Below are 23,587 nucleotides of genomic sequence, written 5' to 3' on the forward strand. Positions count from 1 at the left end.
GTCAAAAAGGGGAATATGTAGGTTCTGGAACATTTGCACTGTTGAGTTTACCTTTGATCCCCAGCAAATTCTAACTTGGGTTATTAAAGAGTTTTTAGATTGTAATCGTTTGAAAAAGGAAGTGGTAATCTCAAGAAGCCAGCACAAGTTCATGTAGAACAAACCACGTCATACAAATATTTTATATATGTTTTACTCTTTTGAAAGGTTACCAAAACTCACCAGATTGTCCCAGAGGTAGCGAATCTTTCAGCAGGACTTTTGACAAAGTTTCTTGTGGTAAGATGAATAGATAAAGGCTAGATGCTCTACCTCTGGGTGAAGGCAAAGCTGGGCACAGCCCTGTATCCAGAAAGCACTGGATGAGTGAGCTAGGACGCACGAGGGAGGTACACAGAACAAGAAGTCCCTGGCCCTTGTTCGGGGGCCTGTTCTGTTAAAAAATCTTTCAATGACACGAAAGACTTGACAACGTATAAGTGCGGCAAGACACAAAATGCAGAAGCGTGAGTAACATGCTGCCGGACAGAAACAGGATATGGTTCGCCCGAGAGGAACCAAAACAAACACCATGGAATTTAACGAGGGAAAGTGAAAGTTTTTCGTTTTGATTTTTAAAAAACAACTCAGTTCAAACTATTGACAATAGTTCATGTGCAAAAAGTGTGAACTTTTAATTAACACAAAGCTCAATATAAGGCAAAAATTCTGTTGTGGCTACAAAACAAAAACAAAACCAAGCCCACTAGTGTTCGTCAGGCAGAGCGGAGGGGAGCTCAGCGGCCACACTGAGGGTGGTGGGGGTGCCGTGGGCCTGCCTGCCTCAGGGCATCGGGGCTGGTTGCAGGCACCATGTTTCTCCTTCATATTAAGCTTTGTGGCCTTCGTATTTTTGTAATTATAAAAGCAAAATAAATTCATTGTAGAAATCTTAGACGTGTAGAAAGGTAAGAAAGAAGAAAACAAAAATGACCTAACTCTCACTATTTAGTGATTACTGCTATCATTTTTGTATGTTGAGTCTTTTTTGGGTGTGTGAGGTGGAGGCATATAGAGGGAAGTATTAAAAATGTGGTTTCTATAGAATTTATATTATTTTTTAAAAAACCAACATTATATCCTGACTTATTTCCCCAACACATTATAGATTCTTTGAAAACACAGTTTTCATAGTTCCACAATCTACTATCATATGGATATGGCTTCATTTGTTTAAATTGACTGACTCCTGGACATTTAGGTTGTTTCTATTTAGTCGTGGTGGCAGGAAGGTGGCACCAGATTTTAAAAGGGAAACTGACAAAGTAGTGAGCCTTCCAGGGAGGCCAGCAGTTTAGTGAAGGGCCTTAGAGTCATGTCGTGAGAGGGCAGTTAGAAAAGCTGGGACTGTTAACCCAGGGAGGCAGACTGAGAGAGCCCTGGTAGCTGTTTTCAAACTCTTGACGAGCTGTCCAAGGGGAAAGGGAGTGAATTAGTGTTGTGTTCCTCCAGAAAGTTGAACTGAGACAAATGGAAAGAACTTAGAGGGAGTCTGATTTCAGGTCTATTTATAATGATCCCTGCTGTCCGCCAAGCGTTCAAGCGGAGACAGGATGGCCACCTAGGGTGGCAATTTGTAAAGAGGATTCCTCCACTGAGTGGGAGACTGAAATAGTAACCTCAAAGATGCCTTCCAACTGGAAGATTTGGTGTTTCCTTCTAAGTTATAAAGCTGCCCTCCTTTGACCTTGCTCACATGAAGAATTTGCAACAGGTAAGGAGCAAAGAAGTAGATGTCATTAATTTTACTGCTAGAGTCAACGTTGTAGCTCAGAGATACACTATACATCTTGGTACTTGGTATTGGTTCACATCTAGATAGCATTTCTTAGTCAACAAAGCATTTTTCATATAGACCTTATAATTTAATTCTTGTAACCGCTTTGTGAAGTAGATATTGTTATTGTTCCACTTTTAAAGGTTGGAAAATTGAGGCCCATGGTGCTAAAGTGACAGAGCCCAGTCCTCCAGCTCCAATGTCCTGGCACTTTCCACAATAGGAGGCCACTCTTCTGATGTGAGTCCCCAGTGTGCTCTTTCCTGGGCTGCCACACGAAGGTCCTTTGTCCTTTATACTGTGTGTATCAGTGTCTTTGCAGCTAGATTTTTAAAATCCTTTAGAGCAGGATTATCTGTTATTCTTCATTTACATCCCATCCTCTTGCCACCAACACTCTCTCTACAATGCAAATCTCATCTTGCCAGCCCCCGTTTAGAATTCTGAGCTTCCCCTTGTCTTCCACAGTGACTCTTAACCCAGTTAGGAGGGGACTGGGGAGAAGAGAGTGGTGTGCATTTCATTATCTTAAATCCTTACCCAAGGATATGTTTTTATTGATTTTAGAGAGAGAAGAAGGGAGAGATAGAGAAAGAGGGAGAGAAGGAGGAAGAAACATCGATATAAGAGAGAAATTCCGATCAGCTGCCTCCCCCACGTGCCCTTAGTGGGGATCCAACTGCAACCCAGGTGTGTGCCCTGACCGGAAATCGAACCCACAACCTTTTGGTGTACAGGATGACGTTCCCAGCAACTGAGCCACCCTGCCAGGGCCCCAGACATTTTCATCACTCCCAAATAAAACCCCAAACCATCAAGCAGTTACTCCCCACCACCCCCCTTGGCCGCAGCCCCTGGCATCCACCAATCTGCTTTCTATTTCTATAGAGCGGCCTATCCTGGGTACTCCATACACAGGGAGTCATACAAAATGAGACCTTATGGCTTTTTTCACTTACCATAAGGTTTGTGAGGTTCATGCACATTGAAGCATGTGTCAATACTTCATTCCTTTTTATAGCTGTATGATACCTCTGGTATTTTTATAAAGGTTAACAAATGGGTGTTCTAGAAAGAGCACTGGGCTCAATAAAGAGAAACCTGGCTCTGAAGAACACACATTCATTATTCTGAACCTGTTTTCTCATCTATAGATTAAACGTTAACAATACTAACCCAAAGCACTTTACAGAATGCCTGGGAGATACAAGCAGACATAATTATAAATAACAATACATTTTCCAAATATAACTATTTGAAACTACTAATAGTAACTATTAATCAATGTCTCATATGTATACACTTTTTCTTCAACTATATTTTAAGTTCCTTGGAGATAACAACTATGTTATGCCCATTTCTACCTTCACAAAACTTAGAATTATGCCTATTACTTATTAGCTGCCTATTTACATATGCTGTTCTTTCAGTCATGTTGGACCTCCTGCAATGTCTTTCATCTTCAAGACTTTGATCAAAAATTTAAATTGGGAAGTTGGCTCCAGATACTACAGGCTAAGTTATTTATTTCATCTCTGTGCAATACACTCAGTACCTGTGAACTGACTAAATAATAAATTAAATCTATGGTGTGCAAGACTGAGAAAACACACAGTACCTGAGGTTTACTGCCATATTGTTACCTCCATGGTCGATTTTTGTTTAAGTATCTGCTCTGAGAAACTGTAATGTCTTATATTTATTGAGGGCATTTAAAAATAAAGGGAGCCCAGCTGGGTGTGGCTCAGCAGTTGAGCATCAACCTAGGATCCAGGAGATCGTGGTTCGATTCCCGGTCAGGGCACATGCCCGGGTTGCAGCCTCGATCCCCAGTCGGGGGCGTGCAGGAGGCAGCCGATCAATGACTCTCTCATCATTGATGTTTCTCTCTCTCTGTCTCCCTCTCCCTTCCTCTCTCTGAAATCAAAAAAGATATATTTTTTAAAAATAAAAAAAATAAAAATAAAGGGAAAGCAGTGGACACAGTATTTCCATGAAGTTTGCCTTATGTCCTGGCCATTAAAATAACTCTGCATGAAACCAGTTAAGATAGCCCAATTCATCTTTCGTAAATGTGTGGCTTTTACAACTATTAAGGCAAAATGATTAGGGACAACCGTCTCATTTCCTTCCTCAATTTCACTGTAGTCTTTTAAAAAGAGAAGAGATGTTACCCTGAGCTTTATTTTTTTCTTTTTAGAAAAGTTAAAAATATGGGGAAAAGCTTAACTACTTCAAGCTCTAGTATGTTTAAATGCTTTAACATCTATAAAAATCCAATTGTATCTCTTTATTTATTATGATTCCATCTCAGAAGAAAGGACCCTTTTTTGGTCTCTTTTTGACGGGGAAAAGATAATTTATCAAGGAATATGGAACCAAATTTATCAAGGAATATGGAACCAAATGGCAAAAATATTTACCTAATTGTCCAAGTTTTTGGTAATCCTTCAGGATACTATTCCTTCCTCAGGAACAGAATGAAGGCTCTGTGACACGGAAGAAACAAAAAGGGTTTCAGTCTGGTGGGAGTTACTTGTGCTTTTTTGCCCCCCGCCCCCCCCCCCCAGCTCAGTTATAAGGCTATGGCAAAAAAACAGAAATTCAAATGAGAAACATTTTTGTTTTAAAAACATCTAAAATTCATCTCAAATCTGTATCTCTTCTGGGGATAGAAACTAAATCTATTCTAACAAGTAATTAAACAAACAAACAAAAAAATCCCCTAAAACCACAGACTCCTCTGGCGCCTGTCTGCACCCCCTTCCTCGCTGTACCCTCCCCCAAACCCTACTAGTGTGACCTCCCCACAAACCCACACTCACCTGGTCCAGCTATGGTCATGGTAGAGCTCGCTCTGTCGGCACAGGGGATGTGTTGGGCAAAAGCCACATCTGAAAAGCATGGGTAAGAGAACTGGAAAGAGAATTTAAGTTATCAGAACTTTGCTTCTTAATTCCAATAGTCGTCACAGATTTCTGAAAACCTGTAATGTAACTGATGTGAGATTTCTTCTTCCTAGTGATTCAGAAAAAAAAGGCTAAAATTTTTCTCCAAATCGCTATTTCCTTCCATATTCTTAATTCAATCTCAAAGTTTTATTCATTTACTTCATTTAACAGAAAATCATTCACTACGTACTCTCTTCTCAGTTGCATTTCCTATAGATGTGGACTTTGAACCCATGGTGGGCCCTCATAAAGGATTTAGAGTTTAGACAATTTAGAATTCTGAGTCAATTTCAACATCTGCAGAAAGAATCCAAGTTGATAAGCTGTCTTTTCTCCTTGTGTGACCAGCGATCGCACTGTCCTTGAAAGACTGTGATACTTCCCATGGAAGGGAGTAAGGCAGAGGGACATGGGGATATTTTATTTATAGAAAACATATCTGAAAGTATCTTTTGGCTTATTGTCTTGATCTTCATGATGAGTGACTGTGAATTTTTGAAGAGGAGAACAAAAAATAGCCAGTTAGAGAAGGAAATACTGTCTAAAGAAAGAAAATGGAGCCCTGGCCGGTTTGGCTCAGTGGTTAGAGCATCGGCCCACGGACTGAAGGGTCTTGGGTTCGATTCCGGCCAAAGGCACCTACCTCGGTTGCAGGCTCAATCCTCAGCCATGGTTGGGGGTGTGTGGGAGGCAACCAATCGATGTGCTTCTCTCACATCGATGTTTCTCTCTCTCCCACTCTGTCTGAAAAGCAATGGAAAGAAATATACTCAGGTGAGGATTAAAAAGGAAAGGTATCAGTCATAGCTCTTAGACATGATTGTGGTACATTTAGCTTCATTTCATTTCAAATCACACCTATGAGCATCTGCTAGGTGCTAGGCACTGTGTGAAGTTCTAGAGCAGCGCTGTCCAGTAGATGTAACACAAGCCACATAATTTTAACGTTTCTAGCAGCCACATTACCATTAGAAAGAAATTGGTGAATGTTGCCTGCCCTGAGGACCTCCAAGCCCACCCCACCAATCTCACCCCCTCCCATGAACTTCAGCCTCCTTGGCGATCCAGATCCTCCCCCAAGCCAGTCTCTTCCACCGGGGGACTTCCAAGCTCAGGTCTCTGCCTGGAGTCCCTCCTCTGTTCCTGTCACTATTCCTTGTCATTAGTAAGGAGTAATAAATGATGGCCGATAGAAGCTGGATGTGTACTCAACATTTAGGAGTGCTTGCACTTTATAAAAAGTCGGGAATAATGCTTTCATCCAATCGTAAAGAATGGACTCCAAACGGTAGAATTTCGGACTGCAAGGGGACTTTCATCCGGATTGTGTAGATTGTTTTCCATGGAGCTTGAAGCCAAGGAGGTGAGTGGGACTATCCACCCACTGTGCACTCTTGCACCCAGCCAGTAGCCTGGCACAGAGCTGTGTCCTCTTGTAAGAAAAGGATGACTTCTAATTTTCACAGAGACACTGTGTCAGCCCGTGGCAGCTGTGTGCTGAAGGGGTTGCTGTGGAAGGGAAGAGGCCTTGTCCGCCCTTCTGAAAACACATCTTGCAGGGGGCCCTGTAACACTCTCATTGGTTAAGTTCTGTTTAGCTAGAATGTGCCTATTTGTGTGCTTGTAATAATGTCTAGATCTTGACTATGAGAGTCTCACAGGAAGAAACAGGAAAAAAATTAGCCATGTCAATAAATCTTACTTTGGGCCCAATGTGGATCACCCCCATCAAGACTCTAGTTCTGGAGCATTCCGATGGCGTTTCTGTGGCAGTGGGAGGCGTGGGCTTCTGTCTCCTACTCTCAGAAGTGAGCCTTACTGAGAATTAGGCGAAAACAATCACAACCAGATATAGGAGGCCTCTGGAGAAAGGTCTGAGGGGCGTGGCCTTTGGAGGTCACCATCCTGGGGTTACACAACCTTCCTTACAGTATAGCTCCCACTCTATAAGCTCACATCTTTTTTTTTTTTTTTAAATCCTACTCTAAGCAACGCTAGAAAATTTCCCAAATATCCCCTAACCTTCTCCCTTCCCTTCTTCCTCCTTCCCATATGCTAATAATCAACCATTAAAAAATGGTTTTAGTGTGTACTGTGCTCCAGCAGTGACAGAGGAAGGCACAGCCAGTCTCTGGTCCCACAGAGCTTAACTCGGGTTTCCAACAGTTTCTCCCAACAGAAGAGTTTAGCTCTGAGGTGGTCTCTAGGAATTTGATGTTCAGAGTTCCACCATCCCTGGTTCCCCCTTCAGGGTCTATAACGTGGTCCTAAATGCCAACGAGCTTAGTTATGTTCCTGATGATAGGTCAAGGGGAACAAAGTGCCCCTACCCCCACATACACAAATGAAGGTATTTCTTCTCCGGGTTCTCTTACCATTTGTTAAGTACAGTAAGTCCTCACTTAACATTGTCAGTAGGGTCTTGGAAACTGTAACTTTAAGCTAGATGATGTGTAATGAAACCAATTTCACCATAGGCTGACTGATATCAATCAGACAAGTTCCCATGGCACATTTCTGGTCACAAAAACATCACCAAGCTTCTAAATAAAGATCCAAAACACTTCTTAGTATTAAACATTGAAACAAATGTGAGCTACACATACATTTAAGAAAGATGAATAAAAAAAGTAAGAGAATTTCTTTCCAACCCATTTATTCCAGTTCAGGTTCGTGGGTGGCCGGAGCTCAGGGTGCAAGGCAGGGACCCTCCCTGGGCAGGTCACCTTTCCCTTGCAGGGCGCACTCGCGCACACCCCCACAGTTGGACTGGGACAATGGAGACACCCAGTTCACTGTTCACATCTTTGGGATGTGGGAGGAAACCCAGCACCCAGAGAAAACCCACGAGGACATGGGAAGAGGCTGCAAACTCCACGCAGACAGTGGCTCCAGCGGGAACTGATTTCTTTTCATCAACATTATAATGAAACAATATTGAGCAAAATGATGCTATTTGAAGATCTGCCGTGCATTCAGATTTCCTAAACATCAAATCAGGCAGCCAGAGTGGCTCAGGTGGTTGAGCGTCATCCTGTGCACCAAAGGGTTGCCAGCTCAGTTCCAAGTCAGGGCACATAACTGGGTTGGGGTTTGATCCCCAGTCAGGGACCATATGGAAGGCAACCGATCGATGCTTCTCTCTCACGTCGATGTTTCTCTCCCTCTCCATCTCCCTCTCTCCTCCTCTCTCTAAGCACGACCTTGAGTGAGGATTAAAAAGCAACAACAGACTGACCTTCAGGACAGGACCCCAGCCCCATGTCACCTTATGAAACTTCTGCAGCCCTCAGCCGTTGAGCACACCATTTAGGTTTTAACTCATTCCCCCTCATCAAAGTTTTTACACCATGCGTAGCCTCGAGTTTATTATCAGGTATTTGCTGAGCACCTGTATTCATTTTGCTATGATTTTGGATGAGCAACAAAAGTGATAAGACATAATCCCTACCATTTTCGAACTCTTGGGTCAGTGGGGGAAACAAAGAAGTATGTAAATTGTTTCGCTCAGGATGATATGAGCCAGGATGTCCTGTAGAAAAACAGAAAGCATAGCCACTAACTCGAGCTGATGACAACCAGGGAGCTGTCATGGAGGAGATTATTTTTAAACCACATCTTAGAAAGCGAGTAAAAATTAACCATATACGGAAGTGAGGGAAGACAATCTAGGCAGAGGGAACAGGGTACAGTGGTACCTCGGTTTTCGAACATCTCTGTTGACGAACATTTCGGTTTACGAATGCCATAAACCCAGCAGTAAGTGCTTCAGTTTTCCAACTCGCCCAGGAAGTTGAACACGCCACGCGGCTTCCACTGAGGGCAAGATCCTGAGGCCCAGCTGTCGGCTGTCGATCCCTCGGACGTCTAACGTTTCAGAACTCGGACCGTCTTCCAGAATGGATTACATTCGAAAACCGAGGTACCCCTGTATATATAAAGTGCCAAGGAAGGCTTGCTGGGTCTCTATCCTATAAAGTGTTAGACACCATTCCTTCAGTAAAGTTTGTTTCGTTCTGAAAACCTGGGAATTAAAATGACAAGTTATCTGTCCCCTCTCCAACCCCCCCCCCCCCCACACACACACTTAACCATGCAATGGTGGGCCACACGCAGGATAGCTGCTATAGACACTCCCATTTGAAAGGGGGAAAGCAGGAGACACACAGCAATCCTGAAACCTGGCAGCGCACATCTGGTCAGTTCTTTGATTAGAGATCAAGCCCTGGGAATTATTCACTGAGGCTCTGGGTTCTACTCTCTGTCCTTCCTCCGTTTCCATAAAAGTAATCTGAATTTGCAGCCGATTAATTTCCTCAGACTATTTTCAGCCTATAAACTCTGGAAATTCAAAGATTTTTATTTTTATTTTTATTTTGCACTTTCTCTGTCTCTTTAATCCAAGCTGGTGGCCTTTTTTTTTTTTTTTTTTTAATTTAAAAAAAAAAATTTATTGATTTTGAGAGGGAGAGAGACTCATCAATTTGTTGTTCCACTTATTTATGCGTTCATTGGTTGTTTCTTATATGCGCCCTGACTGGGGATCAAACCCACAAGCTTGGTGTATCAGGGTGACACTCCAACCAACTGAGCTACCCGGCCAGGGCCTTCTCTTAAAACTTTTGAGAGCCTCCTGTGAATCATACTGTGGTTCATGCCGTTGGGGAAAAAGCCACATCTACAAATCTCTCTTTTTAAAAAAAAAAAAAGGACATGCTTAGAGGAAGGGAGACAGAAAGAAACGTCGATGTGAGAGAGAAGCATTAATTGGTTGTCTTCTTTACACTCCGACTGGGGATCAAACCAGCAACCTGGGTACATGCCCTGACCATATATCAAACCGGCAGCGTTTCTGTGCACAGGATGATGCTCAGCCGAATGAGCCACTCCAGGCAGGCTGCAAATCTCTTTATGATAAATCACCATCTACCTTGGGCTTCTGCTGAAGCTGCCAAGGATTCTTAAAAGTCTGGGGTTTTTTGTTTGTTTTTGTTTTGACTGAACGGTTCTCTAAAGCATTATTTTAAATTCTTCCAAAGTCTTAACAAAGAATTTCCTAATCACACGCTCAGTTTCATCTTTACGCCACGTTTTCCTGACCATTTCCTAAATTTTATTTTTGTTCAGAAGCCATTCTTAATTTAACAATGCTTTCCATCTGGAGTTTCAAATTCAGCAGATTCTGTCTCCTTCATATATAACATTTTTTTCTTGAGCTTATTCCTCTCCCCTCACATTTTAATGTAAGCAGCAAAAATAAGGCAAATGACCTTTAACCCTGCCTGGAAATCTTAGCTAGCTCACTTGTTTATGAGGTACATTATCTATTTTCCACAATATTGCAGGCAAGAGTGTTGCTAAACTTTCTGTCACTGCATAATGGAGCCTCTCCTCTCTAGTTTCCAGTAACATTTTCCTTACTTTTCTGTAATTCTGCACTGATAGCCTTCTCAAGGACATTAGGCGTCTGCTAACAGTCTCTTTGAGACCCTTTAAATATTTATTAATGATCTTCTCAAGGTTCTTATAGCTTCTGTCCTCTACTGTCCCAAAGCCACTCTTACATTTTAATGTTTTTTGTTACAGCAGCACCCCACTTGTCTCTCACCTTCTGCACCCCCACTCTGGACCCCCCCTGCCTATTTACATCTCCAGCAACTGCCCATCAAGCCTGCTCTGGTCCCCATCCATGCAGTGGGTCAAGGATTTTCTTCCAAAGTTTCTGCCCCTTTTGAAGGTCCTGGGAAATAATTCCAATATATTCCTCCAAAGAGGAGCTCCCCAGAGGAGCTTTCTTGGGAAAGGGCTAAAAGTTAGGGCTAGTGAAAGATTTTATTGATGCTATTGTAAGGAACAAACAAATAAACCAAAATCTTCTCAGGACATGAAATATTTCATCTGGAGAAAAGTATCAAAATTCTGTAAGGAACATTTTCAATCCTCTGTTTCAAAGCAAAATACAGAGAGTGAAACCCATTTCTAACATTTTAGGAGACAGGGAAAAAAGTGTAGGGTTACATTTATGTTAGTCTAATGTGGCTTATTATTGTTTTATATTTATTTAAAAAAAAAAAAAAACAGCATTAACTTGACAGTGGAAGGAGCACATGGCAGAGTGGGAAAGGCTGCAGGCTGAAGACTCATGCAGACCTGCGCCAGTTTCTTAACCCTCAGTTTCTTCATCTCTAAAGTGGAACTATAATTAACTCATAAAGTTGCTATGAGGATTTGAGGAAATATATTGTATGTGAAATTGCCAAGCAGAGCATTAGCAGGTGATAAATAAACTACTTTAGACTTGTTAATATGGAAATCACAAAATGACTCCTCATGTTTCCTCTGAAGCCTCCATTTGTCTTTTGGAAATGTTTGAAGCAGGAGTCTCCCCTCCCATTCCCTGCCGTGGCTGGGAAGGACCTGAGGAAGGGCAGCTTCTCTCCTCTTAAGAATTAGGTTCTCGACAGATGTGCTCTTCTCTGCTCCCTCACACAGGCCTTGACCTGCTCACTGGCTGTCAAAAATGGTGACAGAAACTACTTACTATGGTTTCTAGGGTCAAACCCAATGCCATCCAGAAAGAATTGAAAAAGGCTAACAGGAAGCTGGCCTTGAAGTACCACCCTGATAAGGATCTAAATGAAAGGGAGAAATTTAAACAGATTTCTCAAGCTTACGAAATGTTCTCTGATGTAAAGAAAAGGGTATTATATAACAAAAGAAAACAGGCAATTAAAGAAGGTGGAGCAGGTGGCTGTTTTGGCTCCCCATGGACATCTTTGGTATGTTTTTTGAAGGAGAAAGAAGGATGCAGAGAGAAAGGAGAGGTGAAAATGTTGTTCACCAGTTATCAGTAACGTTCGAAGATTTATATAATAGCGCAACAGCAAAACTAGCTCTACATCAGCCCGAGGACTGAAGGGTCATGGGTTCGATTCTGGTCAAGGTCACATACCTCGGTTGCAGGCTTGGCCCCAGTTGGACACATGCAGGAGGAAACCAACCAATGTGTCTCTCTCACATCGATGTTTCCCGCTCTCTCTCTCTCTTTCCCTTCCACTCTCTCTGAAAAGCAATGGAAAAAATATCCTTGGGTGAAGATTAAAAAAAAAGGAATAAACTCTTAAAAAAAGAAAGAAAACTAGCTCTGCCAAAGAACATGATGTGCGACAAATGTGAAGGCTGAGGTGGTAAGAAAAGAGCAGTAGAGCGCTGTCCCAGTCACCGAGGTACTGGGATGCAAATGAGAATTCATCAGATATGACCTGGCCTGGTTCAGCAAGTTCAGCCTGTGTTCATGGAGTGCCAGGGCCATGAGAATGAGTCAGCCCTGAAGATAGATGTAAAAGCTGCAATGGAAGAAAGATAGTTTGAGAAGAGTCTAGAAGTTCTTATTGAAAGAGGCATGAAAAATGGCCAGAAGATAACCGTCCATGGTGAAGGACACCAGGAACCAGGACTGGAGACAGGGGATATTATCATTGTTTTAGATCAGAAGGACCATGCTGTTTCCACTGAACAAGGAGAATACCTTTTCCTGTTTATGGACATAGAGCTGGTTGAAGCATTGTCTAACTTCCAAAAGCCAAGAGCTACCCTTTTTGTTTTTAATTTATCTTTATTGTTGAAAGTATCACAGATATCCCCCCTTTTTTCCCATTGATCCCCTCCACCCCGCATTTGCCCCACCCCCAAGCCTTCACAACACTATTGTCTGCGTCCATAGGTTATGCATATAAGTTCCTTGATTAATCTCTCCTTACCCACTCCCCTACCCCCACCTTCCCTCTGAGATCCCTCAGTCTGTTCCATGCTTCAATGTCTCTGGATCTATTTTGTTCCTCAGTCAATTTTGTTTATTAGATTCCACATATGACTGAGATCATGTAAAACTGAATCAGGAAGAATCAGAAAATCTGAATAGGCTAATAACCACTGATGAAATTGAAGCAGTTATAAAAAAAATAAAATAAAAAAAACTTGCAGCAAACAAAAGCCCCGGTCCAGACTTCACAGGGGAGATTTGTAATTCTTTAAGTTATAGAGTTAGTTTATTAAAAATTTTTCTTGCTTTTTGAGGTAAGCTTGTAGTGCTATCACCTTCCCTCTCAGGACTGCTTTCTCTGTGTCCCATGGATTGCTGTGTGCTCATTTTCATTTGTTTCCAGGAAGTTTTTGATTTCTTTCTTGATCTTATTGGTAACCCATTCATTGTTTAATAACATGCTATTTAGCCTCCATGTGTTTGAATGCTTTTGTGTTTTTATTGTAGTTGGTTTCTAATTTCATGCCATTGCAATCTGAGATACTTGATGTGATTTCAATCTTCTTGAACTTGTAGAGACTGGTTTTCTGTCCTAACATGTGGTCTGTCTTTGAGCATGACCCATGTGCCCTAGAGAGGAATGTATATTCTGCAGCTTTGGGGTGAAATGTTCTGTAAATGTCAATTAAATCCATCTGATCTAAGGTGCCATTTAGAGTCACTGTTTCTGTGTTGACTTTTTGTCTGGAAGACCTATCCAGTGAAGTCAGTGGGGTGTTAAAGTCCACGACTATGACTGTATTGCTGTTGATCTTTCCCTTAAAGTCCTTAAGGTTATTATTGATAAATCCTTATTTATCACCATTTTAATTCTTTATGACTATGCTTCTTTATTTCTTCTTATTATAGCAATCCTTTTAACATTTCTTGCAGTGCTGTTTTGGTGGTGATAAACTCCTTTAGCTTTTTTTTTTTTTTTTTGGTCTGGGAAGCTCTTTATTTCACCCATCTATTTTGAATGATAGCTTTGCTGGATAAAGTAGTCTTGATTTCAGATCCTTGTTTTGCATTACCTTGAATACTTCATGTCATTCCCTTCTGGCTTGTAGAGTTTCTGATGAGAAATAAACTGACAGCCTTATGGGAGCTCCTTTGTAGGTAACAGATTGCTTTTCTCTTGCTGCCTTTAAGATTCTCTCTTTGTCTTGAATTTTTGGCATTTTAATTATGATGTGTCTGGGTGTGGGCCTCTTTGGGTTCTTCTTGCTTGGGACTCTCTGTGCCTCCTGCACTCTCTGTGCCTCCTTCACCAAGTTAGGGAAGTTTTCTGCCATTATTTCTTCAAACAGGTTATCTAATGCTTGCTTACTTTCAACCACTTCTGGCCCTCCTATGATGAGAATATTGTTACATTTTATGTTGTCCTACCCTTAAACTATCATCCTGTTTTTTAATTGTTTTTTCTTTTTGGATCTCTGATTGAGTGATTTTTTTCCTACCCTGTCTTCTAACTTGCTGATCCAATATTCAGTTTCCTCTAATCTGCTGTTTATTCCTTCCAATGTATTCTTTATTTCTGCTATGTCATTCTTCATTTCTGAGTGGTCATTTTTCATAGTTTGTATATCTCTTCTCATTTGGGGCTTGTTTTTTGTTTCTCCATTTTGGCTACCTATTTGGATTGTTTCTATATGTTAGGTGGATCTGCTAGGACTCTCAGTCTTTTTGGAGGGTCTCTGGTACAGGCCAATGTCAGGTGCTGTTTGCAACTGGCCTTGAGTACCCTGTTTGGAGCTATCAACAACCCATGGCTTGTGGTTCCCTCTGCTGGGCTGGCTTGTTGTTCCTTCTGTTGGGCTGGGAGCATTTTGACAGGACCAAGATGCACACCAAAACCTGCTTTTCCAAGGCCCATGTCCAGAAGCAGATCAGGCAAAGACTCAAAGCTCCCAGAGGTCCACCTCTGCCTGCAGGCTGATTGATCTTAGTCTCTTAATGAGCCTCAGGCTATAGACCACAGCAAGTTATAAACTCCACAAGGTGGGGCGAGAGGTTTTCCAGTGAGTGGGGCAATTGTCCCCCACCCCCCGCAGGCAAAAGCTGCCTTCATGGCAAAGGTCTGCCTGAGAAAGATGTCCTCTTCAGTATGGGGGAATGACTCAGCACAGGAATCCATATGGCCGCTCTCTAAGCTCCATCTCCAGAGACCGAAACCCCAGATTCTTCTCACACCACTCTAGTCCACTCTGCCCTCCCTCCACCACAGCCCAAGGTGAATGGCTGCATATGAAATTTTGTGCATTGGTCCTTTAAGAGGGTGCCTGCATTTCCAGCCCTCTTTCCCTCTCAGACAGAAACCCTGCTGCTTTTCACAGCCAGATGTTATATGGGCACCTTTCTCAGTTCTGGTGTTCTGAGCTAGGAAGCCCAGCTTGGGATTTAGGTCCCAGAGTTCTCAGTGGGATTCCCCCCATAGCTGAAATATCCCTCCAGACCCTCAGCTGCTGCCTGTGGGAGCCCAGCCAGTCCTCTTGCACCTCCGCACTTTCTGTCAATCTCTATGTAGTCTCTGCTTTAGGTCCTTGGTTATGAGTGTGCTCTCCAGCTAGTCTTCATTTGCAGTTGATTATTCAGGATGGTTTTTCTCTATTCCAATTTGGTCCTGAGAGAGTGTCAGTGTAACTTCCACTCAATCCACCACCATCTTGATCTCACCTCCTAAAATCCCAATAGCTACTCTTGACAACCAAACCTTCTTCATCACCTCTCATCCAGGTCAGATTGTCAAGCATGGAGATATCAAGTGTGTGCTAAAGGAAGGCATGCCAATTTATCATGGACAATATTAAAAGGATCACCTATCATTGAATTTAAGGTAAACTTTCCAGAGAATGGCTTTCTCTCTCCTGATAAACTCTGTACTGGAAAAACTCTTACCTGAAAGGAAAGAAGTAGAAGAGACTGATGAAATGGACCAGGTAGAACTGGTGGACTTTGATCCAAATCAAAAAAGATTGTGCCATTACAATGAAGAAGCATATACAGATGACAAACCTCATCCTAGGGGTGATGGTCAGTGTCAGACCTCTTAATGGGACCAGGGAATAACACTCACTGCTGGCATTTTATATGCAGTGATGGGTGAGTGAAGGACTATAATCATAGTATGCTCACTACTTACTATTTTGTTGTTTTAATATTCAACTATAGTAGTGTTTTTAAAGTTAAATAAAGAATAAACTCAAATATAAAAGCTCAAAAAAGAAAAAGAATTAGTTCTGTCCCATACTAAAAAAAAAAAAAAAATCTCAAATTTAGGACTATGCAATGTGAAAATTTCCAAGGGTCACCTTAAATCTGTTACCAATGGACTATTCTTTTTTTTTTTTTTTAAATATATCTTTATTGATTTCAGAGAGAGGAAGGGAGAGGGAGAGAGAGAGAGAAAGAAACATCAATGATGAGAAAGTTATTGATCGGCTGCAGCCCGCAACACGGGCATGTGCCCTGACTGGGAATCGAACCCTGATTGCCTGGATCCTAGGTCGACGCTTAATCCCTGAGCCACGCCCGGCCGGGTTTTTTGTGTGTGTGTTTTTTTTTAAATATAACCAATGGACTATTCTTTCAGGGAAGAAATAAGACCAATTTCACTTTATTTCTTAAATTTACCCTGTATCCCATTTCTCTGGGTTTCTCTCCTTCCCAAGCCCAAATCTCCTTCATCCTGCCTCCCAGGAAAGCCTTCCAACTCATTCTCCCAGGTGGCCCTGAGGCAAGAAGTTGGGAGCCAGTTCATCCTCTGCTGTGGAGTCAAGCTGGGAAAAGCATGGAATTGGAAAAAAAGAGAGAATAAAGAAGATGAAAATGAGATTTGGGGGAGAAGGAATTTTAGGATATTGGGGAAGAGCAGTTGTTAGGAATCATGGTGCTATGTGTATGTAAGAGGAAGGTATGAATAGGATACTTGAACAAAAGCAAAGACGCAAGGAGAGGGAATTTGAAAGAGAGGAGTTTGAAGTGCCCTTCAAGGAAAGGAGCTATGGAGGGAGTGAGCCCCAGGAGGGAGTATATTAGACTTGCTGGAATTCTGGGAGGCACCCTCTCCTCTCTTTTCTCATACCTTGCTCTTGAGATGATTTCACCTTTTTACATAATCTGTATTCTTTGCCCACATCTTACTTAGCTCAGGCCAAGTTGTCTCTTACCCTGGAGATAACAACAGCCTCCTAACCAACTGGTCCCTCCACCTCACACCCCTGCCCACCAGTCTGTTTATCTCACAACCAGAGTGACTTCTCTTTAATCTGATCTTTTCCCAGACCCACCCCACACTTCAAACTTTTCAGTGGATTCCTATACCTTCAAGATCAAGTTTGAACTCCTCATTGTGGCATATCGGGCCTTCTGTGGTCTGGCTCCTGCCCACCTCTCGCATTTTCTGCTCCAGCCTCCCAAGGTAGCCTGTCATTCCCAGAGCCTGGCTTCTTCACCTGCTTGGCTTTTGCTCTGGCTCTCACTCTGTCTTTTCTCTTTCATCCATCCAACTTCCATGCTTTGAACATGGTATTTCCTATTTATGCCAGATCCTTCCCCCTTCTTCTCCATCTAATTCCAATATGGTTTTCATGTTGCAGCTCAACCACTCTCTTCTTGAATTTCTCCTTACTGCTACCCCCCCACACACACACACCGCAATCTCTTACCCACCCCCACCCGAAGCTGCCCGGGCACACTGTGCTTACTTCTGTACTGGTACTGATCTCAGCAGCAGCTGGTCTCTGACACTGGGTAAAGAACTGCTTCAGGACTGCTTAGTAGCATATAGAATGCCTTGTAAGGTTTCTGGAAAGTCACTGTAGAAGGAGTTCCACATGTTGACTGAGTGAATGAATGAATTTATCAATAGTCACTGGTGGCAAAGAAGAGGTAGTCAGGAGAGACCAAGTGAAGGAAAGAGGTCTGAGAGGAAGAGAAGTATGATAAAATATACAGAAGAAAACAGTGCTTGGGTGAAAGAAACACATTTACTTTTGCTGGGGTGGGTGACTTCTATTTTAGGGGAGAAAAAGCACCTCACCCAAGCAGCACGTTGGGTTCCTTCTGCCGCATCTGAAGGAAGATGGTGGAATGGGGTCAGCATCTCAGACCCTACAAACAGCACCACTCAAGAGGAATCACCTGCCTCCCCCTCCAGGGCCCCACTTCCTGCACCACCTGATGTCTAATGTCTTTCCCTTGATGCTAACTGTGTTTCTGTCACTCCCTTCGCTACATCCCCAAACCGTCGCCCCACCCCCAGGGACAAGCTCTCCCTCTTTCACTCCAGTGTCCTACTTTCTTCCTCTGAGTCCCCCGCCTTATTTCACATGCTCACCCCATCCTAGTCCAACTACCCGAAGTCACCCATTTTGCTAAGTCCTAGGAGCTGAGGCTGTTCGTCCATTTGCCCACCCCAGGGCATGCTGCTTCCACTTTCCAGCTTCCTAACGCTTACCAAGGACTCCCAATTTCTGTTCATCAGAATATTAATGGACAACCATTTTTTTAAAAACCTCCAAGGCACTGAATTGTATCTGTGCAAGATACTACTTTGTCTAAAACTTCTCTAATGTCCAAGGCATGGCCTGGAGCTGAAGATTAATGTCCCTGCTTGTGGAGGGTCAGTTACTCACGGGGTTTTATCAGCCTCCCAGAGTGGAAAAGGTAAGGGAGATCCAGACCCAGGGACCCCACTCCCCCTCACCAGCGGCCCCCCATCCTCTCTCCTTTAGTGCAAACACTGTCCACAGAGCCTGAGCACCACGGTTTATTTTCATCTGTTTATTTTGCAATTAGCATTGAGAAGGAGGCTCTTTCTGATGCTCTGGTTCAGGGGTTCAACGTGTCTAGCCACCTTGACCCCTTCACCAGCCTCCGACGTCGCAGTGCGGCTGCCCAACCGGGAAAGATTTATACTTATTTTTATATAATGGAAAACTCATTGCCGGACATCGAGTTACTCACTTTGATTTGTTTTCTTTGGAAGAAGCGGCCGGCGGCTGCGGCGGCGCCCCAAGCTGGGTCATTAATACGGCAGCAACGGCAACAAAGGCCCTTACAGCCGCTGCCTGTAAACCGTGGATAAAGTTCAAGCATTTATTCTGTCTGAGGCCTCCCAGTGTCTATAAAAGCCCAGCACGATTATATGATCAGTGTCAAGACCCACTTTCCCCTCTTTGTGCTCCGGGATGCATTTCCTTGCCCTGTCCCTCGGTGTTGCCACCGCAGCTGCTCTGGCTTTAATAGCAACCCAAGGCACACACTATTGGAGTGTTCCTTGGGCTTTGTTTTAAACATGGTTTTTGCTTGTGTTAACTACCGCCTGGCTCTCTGACACCCATGAATGGGGCTATGCGGGGCTGTCAATCAACAACAATAATAATGCCATCTGGGTTGGAATAATACTAATGAGAAGAAGAAGAAGAGGGATACTGTGTGTTAACATAGCACCTTTGTCCCAGAAGCTCAGAGGGCGTTTGACATAATCATTCATTCGTGCTCCGAGCACTGCTTGACGGTAGATATTATGATCCCACCGCAGGGGACTGAGACACAGAGAGGGCAAGTGGCTGGCTTCAAGGTCACACAGGAAGTCAGAAGTGGCATAAAACTTAGCTGTTTCGAGTCCCCCAAAGCACTGTCCCCATGGGATCACACTGAACTGTAACTCTCTGTGTGCCTGTTTTAAAAATCTATCTGTAAAAATAGGTATAAGACTCAGTTGTTCCCTTCCTTATAGGATGAAGAAAAAAGAGGAAGACAAAAGAATCTTCTAGGGTGGAGAAGAGCCCACTCAAGCCAGGGGGAGGGAGGAGAGGGTAATGGGATACGGATGTACCGCTCCGAGAAGCGTCTGGGATTTCTGTAGGGACGGGAGGGTGGAAGCATGTCAACGCACAACAGGCACAGAGGAAGAAGCTCTCCCCTGCAGGAGAAAGCGAGCCAAACACAGAGCCGAAAAGCTCATGGAAGGCTAAGTAAGGAACAGCAGCCATCCGAAGGAAGGATCTTGCTGAGAACACCAAAAATTTCCCTGTTTTGATCTAAAATCCCATTCTGTGCTTTGCAGATCACGCCTAGGGGCCGGGGCCCTGGCTCCCTTCTCAACCCCCTTAGTGCACAGGGGGGTTCACACCTGGCTCTGTCACTTCAAATCAGTAGAATCTTACCTCACTTCTCTGTGCCTCAGTTTCCACCTCTATAAACCCGGTGAGTAACGTTCTCTCCCTGGGTTATCTAGCACATTGCAGCAACTTCCCAATTGATTTCCTCAACTTCAACCTCTCTCTGATATCTATTGTTGGGTTGTTAGGAGGATTAAATAAGTTAATATATAAAATGCTAAGAATAGTACATGGCACATACTGGCACCTCAATAAATGTTATTTGTGGTTGCCACAAGTAGTCCTACATTTGTTGCGTTGTCATCATCATCATCATTGTTCCCCTCTGGTTGGCTGGCCACTCGCTCCCAGACACATAAGAAATAATCCAAGCACCATGAAGGAAGAGTCCAGTCAGACTGAGGACGTTATATGGACATATGAAGACACATAACTCAACCCCCCAGGGCCTCATCCCTTTGCCGGCACTTGTGTTGCTTTTAGGAGCCACATCCTGACGAGCAGCCCCATTATTCTCACTAGCCGCACGGGTTCATTCTGTCCCCTCTGACAGACCCTCTAAACACCTGCTGGGTAATGGCTAATTCTGCTCTCTCCCCCACCACGCCCAGCACTCCACTTGACAAGCAGCCTTTGCTCAGAAGATACAAGTCCCTCTTCCCCAATTTCTAGACACCTGCTACGTACTAGACTCTGCGCTGAGGGCTACAAGGTTGTGTTAGGAAGGCTCTTGTCCAGAGAGAATATACTTCCTTGGGGAAGACATAAGCTGTGTGGGAACAATTCACTAAACTTGCAGGCCTCAGGATCAGGGCTTATTAAAACAGACTGCAGCTAAAATAACTTTGAATGCCCATTGAGATTTTACTTTCATTCTTTTTCTTTGGAACTATTAAAAGTTGTAAGAAGAAGAGTAATGTGATCAAAGCAACATCCCAGGAAGATGCACCTTGCAATACTGTAGAAGATCAATAAGGCCAGGGAGAGATGGAAGGCGAAGAGATCAGTTTTGGAAGTAACCGAAATATGCTACAAAGGAGCGGGAAGTGCTGCAGCAAACAACTAATTGATTTACTGGTTTTGAAGTCTTCCAAAACCTCTCATCAAATAATTACATTTCCAGTTCCCTCCCCCTGGCAGAGAACCTCTAAATGCTTGAGCTGACACCTTCTGCCCCATAAGTTCCTTATTTATGGTATCGTCTGTCCTTTTTCTTTGTCCCTGACCCAGTTTAGAGACACTTTATCACTGGGACTGAATCTGAGGAACTCTCTAGTTTCCAAGGCGAGCATTCTTTGGCAATAAACAAACAGATTTACGATTCCTCCCCAGACCTTCAAGGCAGAAAGACACTGCTTTCACATCTCTACAAACTGGGCTGAGTCCTCCCTCTTCTCATCTCTCTCCACATGGAAAGATTTTGACCTTGCATTTGGTGCTTTGACTCATGTCCTCTCTTTTCCTGTAGACTCTGAGCTTCTTGAGGACAGAGCCCACATCTGCTCCACGTTTGAGCCCCTTTACAGTGCAGTGCCTGACACAGCATAGGTGCTGGAGAAATTTATTTTATTAAAAGTATCTGACATTCTCCATGTATTCAAATACTCAATGCCACCTCACATGTAAATATCTCTGTGAAAGCATCTGGCTGACAGGATTTCTCTTTCTGACAGAATTTTATGATATCCACATAAGAAGGCAGCATTTGTGAGGTCTGCCTTCAAGAAGAAGATCACCAGATTCACAGAGTAGTCTTCCAAACTTCTAGGAGCTCCTTTCTCCCTCCTTCCCACCTTCTTTTATTCCAGCGGGCACGTGATAACTGACTGTGACACTGTACAGGGCATTGTGTGGGAGATAGGGCCCTGCCCTTAAGAAGTTCAAAATGCAGTGAAGAATACACAGCCACCCAGAATTTTATTTTATAAGTTGAATTTTATTTTAGAAACAAAACAGAAACAAACTCATAGATACAGAGAACAAATTGATGGCTGCCAGATGGGAGGTAATTGGGAGACTGGGTGAAAAGGGTGAGGGGATTAAGAAGTAGAAATTGCCAGTTATAAAATTCCTGTCAATGCAAAGTACAGCAGGGAATACAGTCAATAATATTGTCATAACTATGTATGGTGCCAGGTGGGTGGACTTACCAGAGGGATCACTCCATAAATTATGTAAATGTCTACTCGCTGTGTCATACACCTGAAACTAATATAATATTGTATGACAACTGTAAGTGAAAATTTTTTTAAATTTATTTTAAAAACTAAGATACAAATAACACAGTGCAGTCATATGAAGGAACAAAAAGAGGGATCATGGCTTACTGAGCTATCACTAGAATGGGCAATATGTGACTCAGCTCTGGTGGGAGCTGCATTTTCAATAGACAGGGAGGGGGAGGAGGGTTTTGCTGGCTGGAGCCCAGCACCGGGGCATGGGATGCTCAGGGAATGGTGAGCAGCCATTGGGGAGCAAGAACAGGCCAATAGTGTGGCGAATGAACTGCAGTAAGATGGAGGGGGTAATGATGGATCTAAATAAGCCACAGTGAGGACTTTGGATTCTACTCAGGGGCAAAAGCAACAACTGAAGCTTTTGGAGCAGTGACATGCACGCCAAATCTGGTTTGATGCGACAGTGTTGGCTCAAATGATAAGCTGGTATTTGCTGTGTGGCTTGAGGTGACTGGTCCTTGTTGCAGTTTTCTTCATGGCTGCAGGAGAAAGGAGAACCCTAGCCAGAGATGTCGGACACCTCCTTCTGTGGCCTAGTGCCTAGGGATTTCTTCAGCTTAGGGATGAATATATTTGTCCTTGGAGCATTTTTCTTGAAAAAGGGATGGTTCCTGAAAATCCTCTCTCTCTTCCCTCTCTTCACCCTGGGGACTGTCTTTACATTCAGCTTGGGGTGGAGCTAAAAGGTCCTGAGCTTCTATAGTCTCTCAAGTGGACCGACCACCATGGTGGGCAAGAGCCCCAGAATGCCTGCCCCCTTTTCTGGCAGCCCACACTGGCCCATTCCTCACCATGTCATGGATTTTCCTGGAGGCCAACAGCGGATGCCACACGATCATGGCTTGAAAGGATTCCATGCTGTCTGCACAAACAGAGACTGGAGACTCTGGGAACAGCCTAGCTCTCACCTCACTCCCAGAAACCTCCTTTTCTGGCCCATGCAAACAGGCCATGAATTGTGGCTCTCACTTCTACACACTGATGTACTGTGGGACTGAGGCTTGGGGTTTTTGCCTTTAAAAAATAAATCTCTCCATCTCCTCTCTGCATTAGACATGCTTGTCTCTGAGGACTTTTCCTTCCCAGACAACCCGAGTGTCAGACAAGAGGATTCTCAGGAGGGACCTGACCTGACTGCGGGCACTCACGCAACTTCCACCAGCCCCACACCTCCTCTCCTCCCTGCACACACGATGCACAGTTCACCGTGCACTTTCACCTTTCCACATTGCGCCCCCTCTGCCCAGAATGCCCTTTCTCTCCTGCTCTGCTTGGGAAACTCCTATTCATTGTCCAATGTTTAACTTTAAGGGCTCTTGTGCTGTGAAAAGGTCCCCAGCTCCCAAGCAGAGAGATACTGGCTTCCTCCCTTATCGATGCTCTTTGGATGTGCCTTGGTGATAGTGCTGATGAGAATGAGCGATGGTTTTTTTAGATATAATTTCCCCAACTAGACTCTGAGCTGCCTGAAGGAGGGATGAAGGCCTCAGGAGACAGTTGTACAAGGGGGGCTGCTGTTCACATTGAAGTCCAAATATATCCTACACAATCCTAAGCAGCAGCTTGGGGAGTAGTTAGATCTTATATTTAATAGAGTCTGGCACACAATGAAAATTTTTTTGTTGAACCTAATGTAAGGCCATTGCTTATATTTT

General features: G+C 43.5%; 1 pseudogene; it reads left to right on the forward strand.

Annotated features, from left to right (window-relative positions):
* The first annotated feature begins 11,284 nt into the window (after positions 1 to 11,284).
* LOC107538930 (dnaJ homolog subfamily A member 1-like) lies at positions 11,285 to 15,790 on the forward strand (annotated as a pseudogene).
* Positions 15,791 to 23,587: the final 7,797 nt, after the last annotated feature.

The sequence above is a fragment of the Miniopterus natalensis genome, chromosome 2, assembly GCF_054644295.1.
Source record: "Miniopterus natalensis isolate mMinNat1 chromosome 2, mMinNat1.hap1, whole genome shotgun sequence".
Classification (NCBI taxonomy): Eukaryota; Metazoa; Chordata; class Mammalia; order Chiroptera; family Miniopteridae; genus Miniopterus; species Miniopterus natalensis.